The sequence below is a fragment of the Strigops habroptila genome, chromosome 1, assembly GCF_004027225.2.
Source record: "Strigops habroptila isolate Jane chromosome 1, bStrHab1.2.pri, whole genome shotgun sequence".
NCBI classification, from domain to species: Eukaryota; Metazoa; Chordata; class Aves; order Psittaciformes; family Psittacidae; genus Strigops; species Strigops habroptila.
In genome coordinates, this window is record NC_044277.2 from 28,437,066 (window position 1) to 28,455,454 (window position 18,389).

The 18,389-nt window shown below is 40.2% G+C and overlaps 1 long non-coding RNA gene across 1 annotated transcript; it reads left to right on the forward strand.

The window, feature by feature from the left end:
* The first annotated feature begins 2,774 nt into the window (after positions 1-2,774).
* LOC115611178 lies at positions 2,775-14,849 on the forward strand. Its single transcript, XR_003992494.1, has 3 exons — positions 2,775-2,853; positions 6,369-6,370; positions 14,813-14,849. It is a non-coding gene; the product is annotated as an uncharacterized LOC115611178 (long non-coding RNA).
* The last annotated feature ends 3,540 nt before the right edge of the window (positions 14,850-18,389 follow it).

Consider the following 18,389-nt stretch of genomic DNA (forward strand, 5'->3'; position numbering starts at 1 on the left):
GATACTGCTTAACTTTCAAGATCAGAAGAAATAGGGTGTTCCCAGGGTGGGATGGCCATGGGTGAAACACACTCTGTATGTTTGCCAACATGCTGATCCCCAGCACAATCAGCAGGCAGGTCTCAAGGGTATTCAAAGGTCATTCAAAACCTTCAGAACTCTCAAATGCTGTTGTAAATAGCCTGGTGGGGGAGCGGGGGGTGTAAGGGAATGCCTCCTCCGTAGGTTGACCCCCGAGGAGGAAAAAAAGATATGCAATTGCTAAAAAATTTCATTATATACCTCCCAAAGAATAGAGGTGATGGCCATGGTAGGAAAGCAAGCCAGACCAGTTTCATGATCAATGAGTCTATTGTATTACAAGCCATTACCATGAAGTACAGTGAAACAATAACCTTAGCCCAGGCCCCCCAGCCGATAAACACTAAAACAGCAAATACTGGCTGTAAGTAAGGTACGACATGCTGAAACTCTGAGATCAAGCACAACAACTCTGAGAGCAAATAAATCAACATTGTGACGAGCAGTAACAATGAATGCTTATCACAAATATGATTAAACACACTCTGGTCAGATCCATCTTTATCTCAAACCTTTGTGCCCCATGTTGGGCACCACAAAGAACTGTCGTGGTTTGAGCCCAGCCGGTAACTCAGAACCACGCAGCCGCTCGCTCACTCCCCCCCTTATTTCTCCCCCCACTCCCGGAGGGGTGGGGAGGAGAATCGGAAGAATGTAACTGCTACGGGTTGAGATAAGAGCAGTCCAGTAACTAAAGTACCATACAAAACTACTGCTGCTACCACCAATAATAATAATGATAAGGAAAAAAACAAGGGGAGAGGACACAATTGTTCACCACCCACCGACTAATACAGAGCCCGACCCGAGCAGTGATCTGGGCCTTCCGGGTAACTCCCCCTGATTTATATACTGGGCATGACGTGCCATGGTACGGAATACCCCTTTGGCTAGTTTGGGCCAGGTGTCCTGTCTCTGCTTCCTCCTGGCTTTCCCTCCTCCCTGGCAAAGCGTGAGACTGAGAAAACCCTTGGTCGGAGTAAACATTATTTAGCAACAACTAAAAACATCAGTGTTATCAGCGTTGTTCCCAGGCTGAAAGTTAAAAGACACAGCACTGCACGAGCTACTAAGAAGGAGAAAAATGACTGCTATAGCTGAACCCAGGACACGTGGATTCGGAGAAGGCTGAGGTTCTTAATGACTTCTTTGCCTCAGTCTTCACCAGCAAATGCTCTGACCACACCACCCAAGTCTTGGAAAGCAGATGCAGGGATTGTGAGAAGGAACACCTTAGGCCCACTGTAGGAGAGGATCAGGTTCGAGACCATCTTAAGAACCTGAACGTGCACAAGTCCATGGGACCTGATGAAATCCATCCACGGGTCCTGAAGGAGCTGGCGAATTAAGTTGCTAAACCACTGTCCATCATATTTGAAAAATCCTGGCAGTCAGGTGAAGTTCCTGATGACTGGAAGAAGGGCAATATAACCCCCATTTTCAAGAAGGGGAAGGTGGAAGACCCAGGGAACTATGGACCAGTCAACCTCACCTCTGTGCCTGAGAAAATCTTGGAGCAGATTCTCCTGGAAAGCATGCTAGGGCACATGAAAAACAATGCAGTAGTTGGTGACAGCCAACATGGTTTCACTAAGGGGAAATCCTGCCTGGCCAATCTGGTGGCCTTCTATGATGGGGCTACGGAACTGATGGACAGGGGCAGAGCAGTTGACGTCATCTACCTGGACTTGTGCAAAGTGTTCGACACTGTCCTGCACGACATCCTTGTCTCTAAATTGGAGAGGCATCAATTTGATAGATGGACCACTCAGTGGATAAAAACTGGCTGGATGGTCGCATGCAAAAAGTTGTGGTAAATGGCTCTATGTCCAGTTGGAAACCTGTAACGCGTGGTGTCCCTCAGGGATTGGTGTTGGGACCGGTCCTGTTCAACATCTTTGTCAGCGACATGGACAGTGGGGTTGAGTGCGCCCTCAGCAAGTTTGCCGACACCAAGCTGTGTGGTTCGGTTGATATGCTGAAGGGAAGGGATGTAATCCAGAGGTACCTGGACACGCTTGTGAGGTGGGCTGATGCCAACCTTATGAAGTACAACCAAGCCAAGTGCAAGGTCCTGCACCTGGGTCGGGGCAATCCCAGACACTGCTACAGGTTGGGCAGAGAAGAGATTCAGAGCAGCCCTGTGGAGAAGGACTTGGGGGTGTTGGTTGATGAGAAGCTTAACATGAGCTGGCAATGTGCGCTTGCAGCCCAGAAAGCTAACTGTATCCTGGGCTGCATCAAAAGAAGCGTGACCAGCAGGTCAAAGGAGGTGATCCTGCCCCTCTACTCCACTCTCGTGAGGCCTCACTTGGAGTATTTTGTACAGTTCTGGTGTCCTAAACATAAGAAGGACATGGAGTTGTTGGAGCAAGCCCAGAGGAGGGCCACGAGGATGGTAAGAGGGCTGGAGCACCTCCCGTATGAAGACAGGCTGAGAGAGTTGGGGCTGTTCAGCCTGGAGAAGAGAAGGCTGTGTGGAGACCTCATAGCAGCCTTCCAGTATCTGAAGGGGGTCTATGAGGATGCTGGGGAGGGACTCTTCCTTAGGGACTGTAGTGGTAGGACAAGGGGTAATGGCTTCAAACTTCAACAGGGGAAGTTTAGATTAGATATAAGGAAGAAGCTCTTTACAGTGAGGGTGGTGAGGCACTGGAATGGGTTGCCCAAGGAAGCTGTGAATGCTCCATCCCTGGCGGTGTTCAAGGCCAGGTTGGACAGAGCCTTGGGTGACATGGTTTAGTGCGAGGCGCCCCTGCCCATGACAGGGGGGTTGGAACTAGATGATCTTAAGGTCCTTTCCAACCCTAACTATTCTATGATTCTATGAGTCTATGAATCTAATTTTTCAAGTTCATATGTAACATGTATATGGACAAGAGCCGAATGGATGAAATGACAGTTCCTCAACATCCTCCAGGTAGAAAAAGACATAAATAATTGCAATTTAACAGGATTACTAAGGAATCCCTATGAGACTCTGGGGGTTGGACTAGATGACCTTAGAAGGTTCCTTCCAAACCAAACTATTCTATGATTCTATGACACATGAAGAAAAGAATGAAGGGCAAAGGATTTATCATCATATTGTCTTTTATAACTAGCCTCCTAGTTCAAGAAACAGTGGAACTAGAGTAATTCATATTAAGAAAGATTAAAATCATATGGATTCTAAAAAGAAATACATATTTGTTGTCAATAACAATATCTAGGCTGGTGCTTTCATTTGCATCAGCATGAAGATAGAAAGATCAGAAAATAAGCCAACTTTATTTTACCTACTTCAGGATGATCACAGTTGTGGCCAGGCAATGTCTGCATAGACCTTTTCAACCTGCAGGGTGCCAGTCACAAGAAATATTGAGAGGGACAGGAAGGCAATTTTGCTTTGAAGTTTGGAAAAGTGGATTTTAAACTGCTTACATGGACAGGATTTATAAACAGGAAATTTTTTATCGCTGTTGGACTATTCATGAAAATAGAATGGTATGTTTATTACACGACTAATGTTAGTAGAATGTTAAAAGTGAACATCACATAACATAAATAATCTCTTTCCATTTACAAGGCAAAACACAGCCAGTAACAGTGATAAATTAGTATACCGATCATGGTTCTAAATCCTTTCTCTAGGTTTTCTGGCACATTCTATTCAATAACTGTAGATTATGGGAAAAGGTAAATGCTGTTAGGGGTATTTTGACAATCAGTGATGTTTACATTCCTAATTTAAAATTATTAATTAATTTTCTTTTTATAAATTGCATTTTCCCGGTCTTATACTCTGCTATCTTTGCTGTGTCTGCAAACATGGCAAGAGGAACAGAACAGGAAATTGGAAATAACTTTTTATTGATCTGAAATTTTGTGTTAAACCTATGCATTTTAAAGAAAAATATGGTTTTATTATAACCAGATATCTATTGGTTTGTTGTTTGTTTTTACAGCACATATTTACTTTTAACCAGGTTATTACATTTTTAATAGCATGTTGGAATCTTTGTCTGCAAGGTGGCTTAAAACCATCGTGATTATTGTATCTTGTAATTGACTGGCTGAATATACATCTGGGAATATATTGCTCGTGGTATAATACTATATGAATGAAGGATAGATTTGCCAGCAGGGAAAAACATGTTCAATATCAGGACAATTGAATAACTCTGACTTCTTAAGCATTGAACTCATAAGGCAAAAATATGTAAGCAGTTATTCACGCTGCAGGATCGGTAATTTTAGTGGAATTACCTCAGAGATGAGGGATACCCAGGAATTTTAAATGGCATGAGTCTTCAGAGAAGAAGTGTTATGGTTCTAAAAGGACAACATCTTCCACAGGCATCCTTCAAAATTCTTCTCATGTACCATCTCTGTGCCAGATAAAAAAGGGAAATAACACTCTTCTTCATGTCATATAATTAGGGCTTAGATGTAGCAACCATGGTGAAGACCTGACAGTACTAAGTTGGACCTAGAAGACACACAGAGGAACTGGTCATCAAAAATGCTCAGATACTGAATACCCAACATCCTCTTAGTCCTGAGCTGGGGGCTAAGAGTGCTTATCAAGTGAAATGTGTTAAGCCTCTAAGAGCTTACATTCGGTAGTCAGGGCAGGAGAAAAGCAATTGTGAATTAATTGTCCCATTGCTGTCCCACCAGTTTCTGTCTTTTCTGTCCAGAAAGACATCCTCTTCTATGCTAGATATTGAGCTATGAACAAAGTCCTAGAAGTAAGTAAAGCAGCCTGCTCCTGAGAATGGAGAATAGGATGTTGGATAGCACACATTGGATATATTATCACATAGTAGAAGACCTTCATGTCAGTTTGCTGTTTCCCATCTCTCTGTATTATTGATCTGCATTTTTAATAGCCTAATTAATATTTAATTATTTAAGTAGCCAATCAGAACCAATCACTGAAAAAAACTACCTAAATGAAACATTTAGGACTTTAATCCAAAATATGCAAAATTGAGGTCCAGGACACTGTAAGGACTATGTACATTTGGAATGGAGTGGACGTGGATCTTATTTTTCATTTACTTGGTACTCAAACGTCTCAGAGATCGGGAAGGGAGATGTCTGTTTTGTGACCATGGTTTCAACAGTCCAAGCTTCAGCTTGATCTGAATTATAAACTGTAAAATAGCCTGTAAAATAAATATATGTATATAAGAAATAGTAATTTCTTACTTCTCATAAAAAGATAATATAATCACTTAAGTCTTTAGAAGCTTACAAAGGATGTAGACAAGGATGTCAGTAGATTGTAAGGAGCTGTAGATGCTAAGTAGTAGGTGACTAGACATAAAAATGACTGAAGATCTTGTGCTATGATGACAGGATAGTTGATTCAATGAATATAATGATATGTTTAAATCCTGATCCCATGTGATGTATGTCCCATATGAAATACAGCTGTTACAGCCCATAGTCCTGAAGCTGTACAGATATAGTCTGCCTGTAGTTGTTCTAGACAAGAAGCAGCTAAAATGCCTGTATCTGTTGCAATGCAGCCAGAATAAGACTGCAATAGCATCATTATGCATATTTCCTAAAATATAATATGATAAATATATAATACCAAGGCTGAATTCAGATTCCTGAACATGTGTTCCTATTGAACACTATTGCTGTAACATTGATTGAGCATAAAGTGTTGATATCATTATTAATGGAAGAAAACTAATGGTCCTGTTAAAAATTAGAGGCATTAACTAGAAAAACAGAGCGAAAAGCTTTAGTTCTTTTTTGTTTGCTTGTTTGTTTTTCCTTCCAACAACCACAAACTAAATTAAAAACTGTCAAGCCGTTCTGAAAAAAAAAAAATCCAGGAAGATCTTAATAGCCTTTGCAGCATAAAATGCAATATTAACGATTGTCAGTGCTAGGAAATAAAGTTCTAGCTGATTTTGAGTCTCCTTATGAAGAGTGCGACTTTGCATACAGATGTTAATTATATTTCTGCACAAAAAGTTAGCGCCAATACTATTATTTAGATTTTATAAAATCTTAACATCTTCATGCACAATAGAAAATTAATTCATACTCATTAATTCATAAATAATAATTGTATGCAGAAGCCCTTAGATACTTTATATACTGTATATATACAGTATATATATGTATATATCCTGGTGTCTTTTCTGAGCACTCTTGCATTGTTTTGTGCTTCTGTAATTTCTTTTTGCTTCACTGGGGACTAAGACTATGCAAAGGATTCAAGAGAGGAGCTTTGGGTGTTTCAGCATACATACATGACTTTCATCAAATCTGACTAAAAGTGGTATAATTCAAACTAATGAATTTTTTTATGCAGCCCTGAACAAACTTTAAACGTACAAAACCCAGAGGGACACAGTTCCTAATAGAAGTGCTGACGATGCCTTATGAATGAGCATCATTATTTCAAATATATTACACAAATACTTTAATCAACAGCTGAATGGTAGCATGCTGAGCTAATTATTTCTGGTTGATGATGAGAAGACTGATTGCAATTTCCTCATTAACTTACTTTTTTCCTCCTTCTGTAAATTTTTACATGTTTACATATTTTCTCAATTTGACAATTGTTACCTTCTTCCTGTAGCAGTATTTTTGAGCCACGAAACCTATTAAGTCTCATATGCCTACCACCTATATTGAGGAGTCCTAATATTTTTTTCCAAAAATGGGTTTAATGTCAAATCATGGTATGCGCCTCCGTCTCTGTTATGATTGTGGTAGTGCTGCAGAAGCAAATAAATCAAACCATTGTCTGCCTACTCTTTTAAAAGAATGAGTCTTCAATAAACTTATCCCAAATAAGAGTGAAGAAGCCTTAATCTCCTGTGACCACTGAATGCATGCTATACATGCCAGATACTTCCCATGACAGAAAGCCTTAAGAGGAAGTTTCAATCCTTCTAGGACACTCTGTATGTTTACTTATAAAACTCGATGCATAGTGCCAGAAAGTTAGTGACACAGCTGTGTGAAGGGAAATCCTGCCTTCACCTTCTTTAAAATTACTTTGGTATTATTTAAGTATGTATTAAACTGTTTGCATTATTATGGTACTTGGATATCACATCCATGGAGAAGGCTAGGGTAGGCTGCCTATGAGCTGGATTACTCTCAGTAGAAGAGTGGTGCAGCACTGGCCCAAGATAGCCAGAGAAACTGTAGAATGTACATCCCCAAAGTTTTTGTAAGTCTAGCTAGAAAAAGTCATGGCTAACTTGAAGTTGTGTTAGTGATAGTCACACTTTGAAAGGGAGGTCAGACTACTAGTTATCAGTCAGGATCAAAACTGTGTTATACCAAGTGCAGTTGGAAAATATATACCAGTGTATACACTGTCTTCTGTCCTAAGAACCTAAGCCAAATCCCCTTAATGTCACCTGGAGTCTTCCTACTAAATCACTTTATTTGGGATTTGGTCTTGAAAAAACAATTGTTGGAACAAATGCCCTGTGTTAGAGGGTTTGTTTGTTTATTTTTAAAGAAGGAAGTAAACAATGATAATCTGCAGCTCAGGCAGGAGTTTAGGAATTCAGTATGTGGGAAATACATGTTCAAATCTCTCAGATTCATACCTGGGGTTGTAATTTTCAAAATGAGTTGTAGGAGGAGGTTTGCCTCTCAAGACTTCTGGGAAAGAGATAAATGTCTGTTAATTCCTGGAAAAATAACATTTTCTTGCTTCTGCAGTCAAAAGAATAATAGACAGAATGATGTCTACAACCTGCAACCCTGTCAGATCCAGGCTGGACAGAGTTGAACTGCTTGAAGCAAGTGCACAGGACTAATCCTTCAGGTCATCCAATCAGTTATAGCTTTAAGTAACTGTTTCTAGAGTTCTTTTTTTGTAGACAGCAGCATCTGAACTTCTGGCTTTAGTTTATACATTTCCTTCTCTGAGAATTGTGCAGAACACTGTGAAAACGTTTTGCCCCTTTAGCTTGGTACTGATCTATACCCTGTACTATGCCTCAGCTGTGTGTTTCACTCTGGTCCTACTTGTCTCTGAAGGAATACATGAGACACTGCCTCTTTGTGAGACCAGTCTAAGAATTTTAGCCAGTTTTTCTCTGGATGAGGTAAGTGAACTTAGGTAAGTGTGTGTATAGATGTGTAAGTGTATATGTTTGTGCATTTCCATCTGGTGTTTCACTTCTGGGTTAGAAATACGTAGCAGTGTATATAAACACTCTTTATATCTTCATAGTGAAGTACTTATAGAAGTTGTACTTATAGCCATATTTCTATTTGCCTATGCTATACACAAAAATTGGGCATTGTGTCTGGACACTGTGAAAATATGCCAGATGGAGAACACCACATAAAGTCACTGGTGAGGTAAAGGATTGAATGTTTGCTTTCTTCCTCAGTGCTTTCCTCCTCTTCTACAGTGCTTTTGAGAATCCCACGCGTAAAAAACACTCAGCAGAACTCCAAATGCAGGAACCTGAAATGGTAATGCTTATAGAGAGATAAAAGTATACTGTCAGATGACTGAAAAAGGAAAATTGAAAATCAAACTATATTTAAATAGTTTTCTGACTTATATTTACTGATGGCTTTATATACAGGATAGAATGATATTGCTAATCAAAACACAATCAAATCACAATGAAAGTAAATCTTTGGATGTTTCAAAGATTTTGTTTGTTTTGTGTAGGTACTAGCTGGTTTGCTGTTTTACCAAAGAAAAAACCAAAACCCAAACACAAAACCAAGCCAAGCCCCCCAAGCCAAACCCCCAAATCAGTTACTTGCTTTTATTTACAAAAATTACATTACTTTTGATGAGCAGCTACCACCTTTTTTTTTACCTATGCTGTATGGACTATGCTTAAAAAATGCAGTAGAAAGGTAAAATATAAACGGGCTCCCACAGTCACCCACATTTGAGGATCCAATGCTGTATATTAAAAATCTGTTCAAAAATACATAGTAGTAGCTTCTTTGAAAGAGACCTCTATCTTAAATATTACAACATGTGTAAGTAAAACTTGCACCTGAGTGATAGTTCCCCTATGTGGCTGCCCACCAGTTTTACATACAGAAGACTTAGTAGGTACTATTGTGCATAAATACATTTTCTGAAGTATTACAAAGGACAATAGAAATGTAATAAAAGTGAATGGAACTACCACAGAGAATGATAAAGATAAGTTTTTTAAAAGCAACCATTAAGTCAGCAGGAAGAAAAGGGCAGCAGACCAATAGGACGGACGGACGGACGGAAGGAAGGAAGGAAGGAAGGAAGGAAGGAAGGAAGGAAGGAAGGAAGGAAGGAAGGAAGGAAGGAATCTCTTGTGTTTAGTTATAAAATATACAGAGATGATGAGAACATAATAAAACTCCAGAAAGATGGATGCCATAGCCACTTAGTTGATCTGGTTTTTAAGCACTTATCTTCTGCCAAACTTGCTCGTGGAATTAATTGTTTCAAGCTGGGCTTTTGATAAAGATTTATTCTTATCCAACATGAAGAATGAGAAATTCACATTAAAGTTCATATCTTCTGGACAACAAACTCGTGAATTTTAGACAGCAAGAAATTTAAACGGATGATTGCCCTAATGAGCACCAAATTCTATGCAACGCACCTGAAAAATGTTTTGTTAAGATGAATGATGAGAGAATTTTTCTTTGCCAAAGTCTAGCTATTTGTTGCAGACTGGAGCAAAGACATTCCCAATTTAACAGCTTGCCTTTACGGCACTATATAGGTCCTGTGTGGTTGCTACACATCCTGCTGACAGTATGATTCACATACGTGTAATACTGGCAATTAAAAGTGTGGTTTCCACTAGCACCCAGGGAATAGTATGTGAATTCATGGTGATAATCCCAAAGCCAAAGAAATTCTCCTGTTAAAGATGATTTAAATTGGTTTTCATTATGTGTCAAACATTGGCAACCCTCCAGCCAATTCAAAAGCCAATCCAATTAGTTTCTTTCCACTTATGATCTTCCAAAAATCATGATGTAGTTAAAAGCCCTATTCATCAGGCAGATCAGTTGCAGTTGAGCTACTAAATATCTATGGGCCATAAAGCCATCTTTCTGAGCAGAGCTGTTGTGTAATAAGTGTGTGAGTTATTTTCAGCAAAAATACTACAGAATGGCTGTTTCAAATGATAGATGACTATCATGTTCAGCCTGGAGAAGAGAAGGCTGCGTGGAGACCTCGCAGTATCTTCAGGAGACCTTCAGCCTTCCAGTATCTGAAGGGGGCCTGTAAGGATGCTGGGGAGGGACTCTTCCTTAGGGACTGTAGTGGTAGGACAAGGGGTAATGGCTTCAAACTTGAACAGGGGAAGTTTAGATTAGATATAAGGAAGAAGCTCTTTACAGTGAGGGTGGTGAGGCACTGGAATGGGTTGCCCAAGGAAGTTGTGAATGCTCCATCCCTGGCAGTGTTCAAGGCCAGGTTGGACAGAGCCTTGGGTGACATGGTTTAGTGTAAGGAGCCCCTGCCCATGACAGGGGGGTTGGAACTAGATGATTTTAAGGTCCTTTCCAACCCTAACTATTCTATGATTCTATGAAAAAAAAAAAAAAAATCGTCTTTTGAGCAATACAGTGATATGCACAGATGAAAATATGTATATAGAAATAGCTTGCAAGTAATATGAGAACATGACCAAAACATGTTCTCAGAACACCTGTGCTTAGCCAACTGTCTCATATATGATCAGGTATATGGACCTACTTGACAAGGATGTGTTACGAATGGGAAAGTATTTAGTAAAAGGGTTATTTTTCCTCAAAAAAAATCTTTGCAGTGCTGTTGAAGTTCACTTCAAACAGGGAAACAATCTAAAAGGTGTAAATACAATAAAGCATGATGAGCCATGTAATGTGCCACTCATTTTTATCGCCCAAGGGTGATCAGGCATGAAATACTTATGGCCTTGCCTGATCTGTTGCTCATAATTTGTATCATTTGCTCTAATTTATTCTATGCATACATCTTGTAGTCTTCTATTGCACCTTTTTTTCCTGTTTCTTGCCATTCATCTTTCAAAGGCTGATGGGAAATAACTGTCAACTACTGTTTGATAAAGAAGTGTGGCTTCTGCAATTGTTAACAATCATAACTTACTTTATTTTGGCCCTTCGAAGCTGTGAACAGGCAGGAAAGTCAGGGATTAAATCCCTTAAAAAAGGGAAAAAGCATTTCCAATTCACCATTGAGATGAATTCAAAGGCAATAGCTACACTGTCCTTGAAAGCTTAGTTATGCAAACTCATGGAGTTTTTGAAAAATAAAATAAAATAAAATAAAAATAAAATAAAATAAAATAAAATAAAATATAAAATAAAATAAAATAAAAATAAATTGCTAGCAATGCCAAAGATGAGGATTCAAGAAAACCTATACTTCAACATTTTCTAATCTGGGAATAATTTTTCTTAAACATACAACCAAACTCTGAGGACACTTAAATTAGACTAAAAAAGTTTATATTTGTTAAGACATCACTCTTTAAGAGGTTTTTAGGTCAAGTGATGAATTGCAGCTCAGCTCAAAAGCAAAATGGAACTACGTTGATAATGTCTTCATATATAGATTTGAATGAATTACATATTTGCCTTCATGTTAAGGATAGGTTATGTGGTACTGTAAACACTGAATTCTGGGTGAGAAACACTTTTTTTTTTTTTTAATATATGTATATATTGTTTTCCAGTGGGATTACAGAGCCTAATCAGGGATCAAGAGAACTAATTGTCAAGGGCTGCACAAAATCATGTCATGCAGTGATCACTGCAACTCCTGTAAGCTTATTTTGTTAGGTCTTGAATCAACAAAAAGTGACTTTTAATACTTGAGCATTTTTATGGAATTCAGTGACACAATTTGTATTAATAAAATTAAGATTGATTGTAAATATTTAGAAGATGAAGCTAATGTTTACAGAAGATGTAGCAGACTAGATTTAAAAAAGTCTTAACAGCAGAAATTGAAGTAAACCCAATATAAGTTATAAGTAATTGCTGTCGAAAACAATGGCTAACATGGATCAGAGAATAGTGGACAATAATTTGAAATTAAATGCTCTGTTCTAGTGCAGGATGTGATACATTCACAAACAGATTATACCTAACAGTGGATTTAGGGGAGGAATATTGCAAAAATTATACTATTTTCTAGGCCTGCAAATGATGCAAAGGATGAAAGACAAAATGGAAACTAGTTGAAGCTGCTAAATATTTTTGAGTTATACCTCACTATTTTCAAATCTAGGATAATAAATACATTTGATTAAGATAGATATTAACAAGATCAATGATCAAGTTTGCCACAAGATTCAAACTGACAAAATTTTGTACTTTCGTTACGAAAGCTTCTTATTATAGATTTTCATACATATTATATATGCTAATGAAAAAGAACACAATTCTGTATAAAGGATGTGTCTTATTTATAGACAAAATTGTCCTTATAATAGTTTTATTTTTATGATCATGCAATGATAAGTTGTTACATGAGAAATGACGATACCTCTTACCAGGGATCAGAATAATACTCACATTTGACATGATTTTCTGATCTGGTATACCAACTTGTGTTTCTGATTGAGAAGAATGAGCCCATTTTTGTGAAATATCTCTTGATCTCAGTTAATCATTCACATTGGCTGGCTGTACAATGTTTCATAATTTACAGACTGTGTAGAGAAAAAGGTGCTTGTTTCATTTCTCTAGGTGCATAATGGATGAGAACCAAAATGATTCAGTTGAATAGACACCAGAGGAATGCTATTCTGCTGTAATATATTACATCTACCCTGCAAGTAATAGAACAGGAACAATGTGCCATTGTCCAAAGTTGGAATTTAAGCTTTAGTAAAATTCATCAAGTATATCAAGTGTTTCCTATAAAAGCAGGCATGAGGTAGTTATCTTCTATCGACCAACATAAATCAGGCTGGAAGTACAGCTCTGTGTTCTTTGAATAATACTTTGGGTCACAGCATCTCACCACACCTTGATTCTTTAAAGTCACTGTATACTTAATGTTATTTAAAATATAAAACACCACAACAAGAAGTACATCACAGCTTTCTGCATCATCTAACTCATAATGTTTTTGGCTGCTGAAGGAAAAATATTTTCAGAATATAGCTGGAGCATCTCTATGTTGCTTTAATTTTTGTTACTTTCTAATGTGAGATTGGCCCAAATTATGAAAGAGAAATATATCTTTTTCTTTATTCACAGTTTTAAATATTAATTTCCATTTTTGATAGTTGCAGAGTTCAGTATTTCTATCCTTCAGTGGAATTATTCCATGTTAAAATAAGGTAAATCAGTGAAAGAAAAGAATTGGAGATGGATGTGGATGTCCTCACTCACACTAAATGTTGCATTCTTTGAACAACCTCTGTGTTTTCACTGTGATTACTAGATCAAGATCCTACTATACCAGGCTACAACTGTCAAATTCTGACCTGTAGACATCAAGAGCAAAACTGTTATTCTGAATATCCAATTTATAAGAGAAGTCAGACAGAACAATGTCTTTCTTTTTAACAATACTTCATGCTTTTTATCTGCTTATGATTTTCCTATTCATCTGCCCACCTGAGGATCCTCCGTTTCACCTGTCAGCTATGTTACTTTTAGCTGAGTATTAGTTTTCTTGCTGTGTCAGGACCTCTTTTTGCTAGCAACATGGTAAATTTAGTACTTACCGTGCTGGCAACACTAAGCCTAGCTGTGAGGTCAATAATGAGGTAAAAATACTGCTTTATGCTACATGGAATGCCATTTCCTAACTTGCCTTTATTGTACCAGTTCTGAACTGGATCTTTCAGGTGTTCCAGTAATCCAGGCAACAGGCTGTCCTAGAGCTACTTGATGCAGTATGAACACAGACAGGAGACTTTGCAGAGAAATAGGCTGAGCCCTAATGATTTATAATGAGTTCATACTATTTCCTCTCTTCATAAATAAATTTAGCAGTTCATATAGAAAGTCATCACTCTGTCAATTCATGGCAGATTAAAGTGGAATGCAGTCATAGGAAGCAACAAATACAAATGGCAGAAGGAACTAGGAGGTGTCTGAGGTGTCAGAAAATTCAGAACAGTTCAACTGCATCAGAATTGACTAAAACGATTTAGGGAAATTACATGAGAAAACTGAATAAAGAAAAGCAACATTGTGTTGAGCTGTATCTATACTTGTGTGCATAGTTGAGAGATTTCAATGGATGCATTAAAAAAGTAAATTTTAATATTTTCTGTGGTTTTTTATGTTTTTATAATTTTTAGAATCAGGGAACATCACCATCTTTTTACATCATCTTTGCTAAGCACTAGCTACAGCACTAAATTTCCATTTGAACTCAGTAGCAAAGAAAGGACATGGACTAGAGAAAATCTAAAAAAACTAGTAAAAGATTACAGAATGTACTCTATAGGGAAAGAGAGGGGATGAAAATGATGCATTTTAGAGGTAAGCCAATAAATAAATGATATAGTATAATAATAAACCCATTCAGGGTGAGTAAGAAAGAGGGGGCAAGAATTTGGTAAAGTAGCATAGTTGGAAAAGAAAACAAAAGTAGGGGTGGTAAGGTGATTCTAAAGAAAGCAGGGGTTAACCTGACTCAGAAAATATATTTTTTTTTTTTTTTTTTTCAAACAAGGTAATATATAGAAGCTACAATGTATTGGATGACATGGTTTACTGCGAGGTGCCCCTGCCCATGGCAGGGCAGTTGGAACTAGATGATCTTAAGGTCCTTTCCAACCCTAACTACTCTATGATTCTATGATTTCTAGCAAAATTGCTGAATCACCATTGCTAGCTGAATTCAATGCTAATGTAGCACTGCGTATGAAGAAAGACTGCATAAATAAATGTTTGGGCAAATTGACCAACCAATAGCATTGAAAGGACTAGAGTGTACAAGATATTGGATGCAAATATAATGTTTGTTATCGACCACAAGGGATGAAGTGCAGGATGAAAGGGATGTGGCTTAATTCGGGCATGAATTTATTAGCTCAGCTCTTGTGGGAACTCTCTGGCAATAAATTGTACAATGCATATCAAGACACCTTCCTTAACTGTTTTCACATATTAGAGGTATATCATCAGCCATTCTTTCTCCCTTATTCCTGATTCCTGTTCATATTTCATTTACTCACCCAACTGCCTGCTCCTTGTACAGAAGTGTTGAAAGGCATAGGAGGGAAAATCCACTTTTATTACTCCAGACAGTATAATTAGAATCATAGAATCATAGAACAGTAAGGGTTGGAAAGGACCTTAAGATCATCTAGTTCCAACCCCCCTGCCATGGGCAGGGACACCTTGCCCTAAACTACGTGGTCCAAGGCTCTGTCCAACCTGGCCTTGAACACTGCCAGGGATGGAGCATCCACAACCTCCCTGGGCAACCCATTCCAGTGCTTCACCACCCTCACTGTAAAGAACTTCTTCCTTATATCTAATCTAAACAATGAGGTCTCCAAGCAGCCTTCTCTTCTCCAGGCTGAACAGCCCCAACTCTCTCAGCCTGTCTTCATACGGGAGGTGCTCCAGCCCGCTTATCATCCTCATGGCCCTCCTCTGGACTCGCTCCAACAGCTCCATGTCCTTTTTATGTTGAGTACATCAGAACTGTGTGCAGTACTCCAAGTGAGGTCTCACAACAGCAGAGTAGAGGGGCAGGATCACCTCCTTTGACCTGCTGGTCACGCTTCTTTTGATGCAACCCAGGATACGGTTAGCTTTCGGGGCTGCAAGCGCACATTGCCAGCTCATGTTAAGCTTCTCGTCAACCAACACCCCCAAGTCCTTCTCCGCAGGGCTGCTCTGAATCTCTTCTCTGCCCAACCTGTAGCAGTGTCTGGGATTGCCCAGCCCAGGTGTAGGATCTTACACTTGGCTTGGTTAAACTTCATAAGGTTGGCATCAGCCCACCACACAAGTGCGTCAAGGTCCCTCTGGATGGCATCCCTTCCTTCCAGCGTATTGACCGAACTACACAGCTTGGTGTCGTTGGCAAACTTGCTGAGGGTGCACTCAACCCCACTGCCCATGTCGCTGACAAGGATGTTGAACAGGACCGGTCCCAACACCGATCCCTGAGGGACACCACTCGTTACAGGTTTCCAACTGGACATTGAGCCATTTACCACAACTCTTTGCATGCGGCCATCGAGCCAGTTCTTTATCCACAGAGTGGTCCACCTATCAAATTGATGTCTCTCCAATTTAGAGACAAGGATGTCGTGCAGGACAGTGTCGAACACTTTGCACAAGTCCAGGTAGATGACGTCAACTGCTCTGCCCCTGTCCATCAGATCTGTGGCTCTATCATAGGCGGCCACCAAATTGGTCAGGCAGGATTTCCCCTTAGTGAAGCCATGTTGGCTGTCACCAACCACCTCGTCGTTTTTCATGTGCCTTAGCATGCTTTCCAGGAGAATCTGCTCCAAGATTTTCTCAGGCACAGAGGTGAGGCTGACTGGTCCATAGTTCCCTGGGTCTTCCACCTTCCCCTTCTTGAAAATGGGGGTTATATTACCCTTCTTCCAGTCATCGGGAACTTCACCTGACTGCCAGGATTTTTCAAATATGATGGACAGTGGCTTAGCAACTTAATTCGCCAGCTCCTTCAGGACCCGTGGATGGATTTCATCAGGTCCCATGGACTTGTGCACGCTCAGGTTAAGATGGTCTCCAACCTGATCCTCTCCTACAGTGGGCCTAAGGTCTTCATTCTCACAGTCGCTGCATTTGCTTTCCAAGACTTGGGTGGTGTGGTCAGAGCATTTGCTAGTGGAGACTGAGGAAAAGAAGTCATTAAGAACCTCAGTCTTCACAAAATCCACGGTAGCCAGTTCTCTCGATAGCTTCTGGAGAGGGCCCACGTTGCCCCTAGCCTGTCTTTTATTTGCTACGTATCTATAGAATCCTTTCCTGTTATCTTTCACATCCCTTGCCAAACTTAATTCTAGCTGGGCCTCAGCTTTCCTAACCTGGTCCCTAGCTTCTCGGGCAATGCTCCTATATTCTTCCCAGGCCACCTGTCCTCGCTTCCACTTTCTATAAGCTTCTTTTTAATCCTCTAAGTTTCCTCAGCAGCTCCTTGTCCATCCATGGAGGTCTCCTGGCCCTCCTGCTGCACTTGCTTCTAGTCGGGATGCAACACTCTTGAGCACGTAGCAGGTGATCCTTGAATACTGACCAGCAGTCTTGGGCCCCCCTGCCCTCTAGGACTATATTCCATGGAACCTTACTAAGCAGGTTCCTGAAGAGGCCAAAGTCTGCTTTCTTGAAGTCCACGGCAGCGAGCTTGCTGCATGCTCTTCTCACTGTCCTGAGGATCTCAAACTCAACCATGTCATGATCACTTCAGCCAAGGCTGCCCTGGAGCATCACATTCCCAACCAGTCCCTTCCTGTTGGTGAGCACGAGGTCCAGCATGGCACCTCTCCTTGTCAGCTCCTCTATTAGTTGAAAGAGGAAGTCTTCCACACAATCGAGGATCCTCCTGGATTGCTTCTGCCGGGCCGTACCGTCCCTCCAACAGATGTCAGGATGGTTGAAGTCACCCATAGGACAAGGGCCTGCGAGCATGAGGCTACTCCTATCTGTCTGTAGAGCACTTCATCCACAGAGTCCTCTTGATCAGGCGGCCTGTAACAGATCCCCACCATAATGTCCCCCATTGCTGTTATCCCTTTGATCCTGACCCACACACACTCTGTTAACTCATCACCCATCCCCACACAGAGTTCCATACTCTCCAGCCTACCGCTGACATAAATAGCAATACCCCCTCCCCATCTGCCAGGCCTATCTTTTCTAAAGAGCTTGTAACCCTCCATTGCAACGCTCCAGTCATAGGAGCCATCCCACCATGTTTCTGTGATACCAATGACATCATATCCCTGCAGCCTTGCACACATCTCTAATTCCTCTTGCTTGTTCCCCATACTACAGCCATTTGTGTAGAGGCACCTTAGCCAAGCTCCAAATGAAGCCGACTCAATGGCTGGAGCAGCTGAAACACCTCTACATCACTCCAAGCACTTATTACAGGTGCTGGCAAATGACCAGGAGTGTTGGGATGGATCAGTGCTCCCCTCCCCCAACACATCTACTTTAAAGCCTTCTTGATCAGCCTGGCAAGCCTCCTACCAAAACAGCTCTTCCCCTTCTTTGTCAGACCAGCTCCACCAACCTCCAGTAGGTCTGGCCTCCCAAATGGAGCCCCATGTTCTAAATAGCCAAATCCCTGACTATGGCACCACCATTCTAACCATTTGTTAACCTGCCAA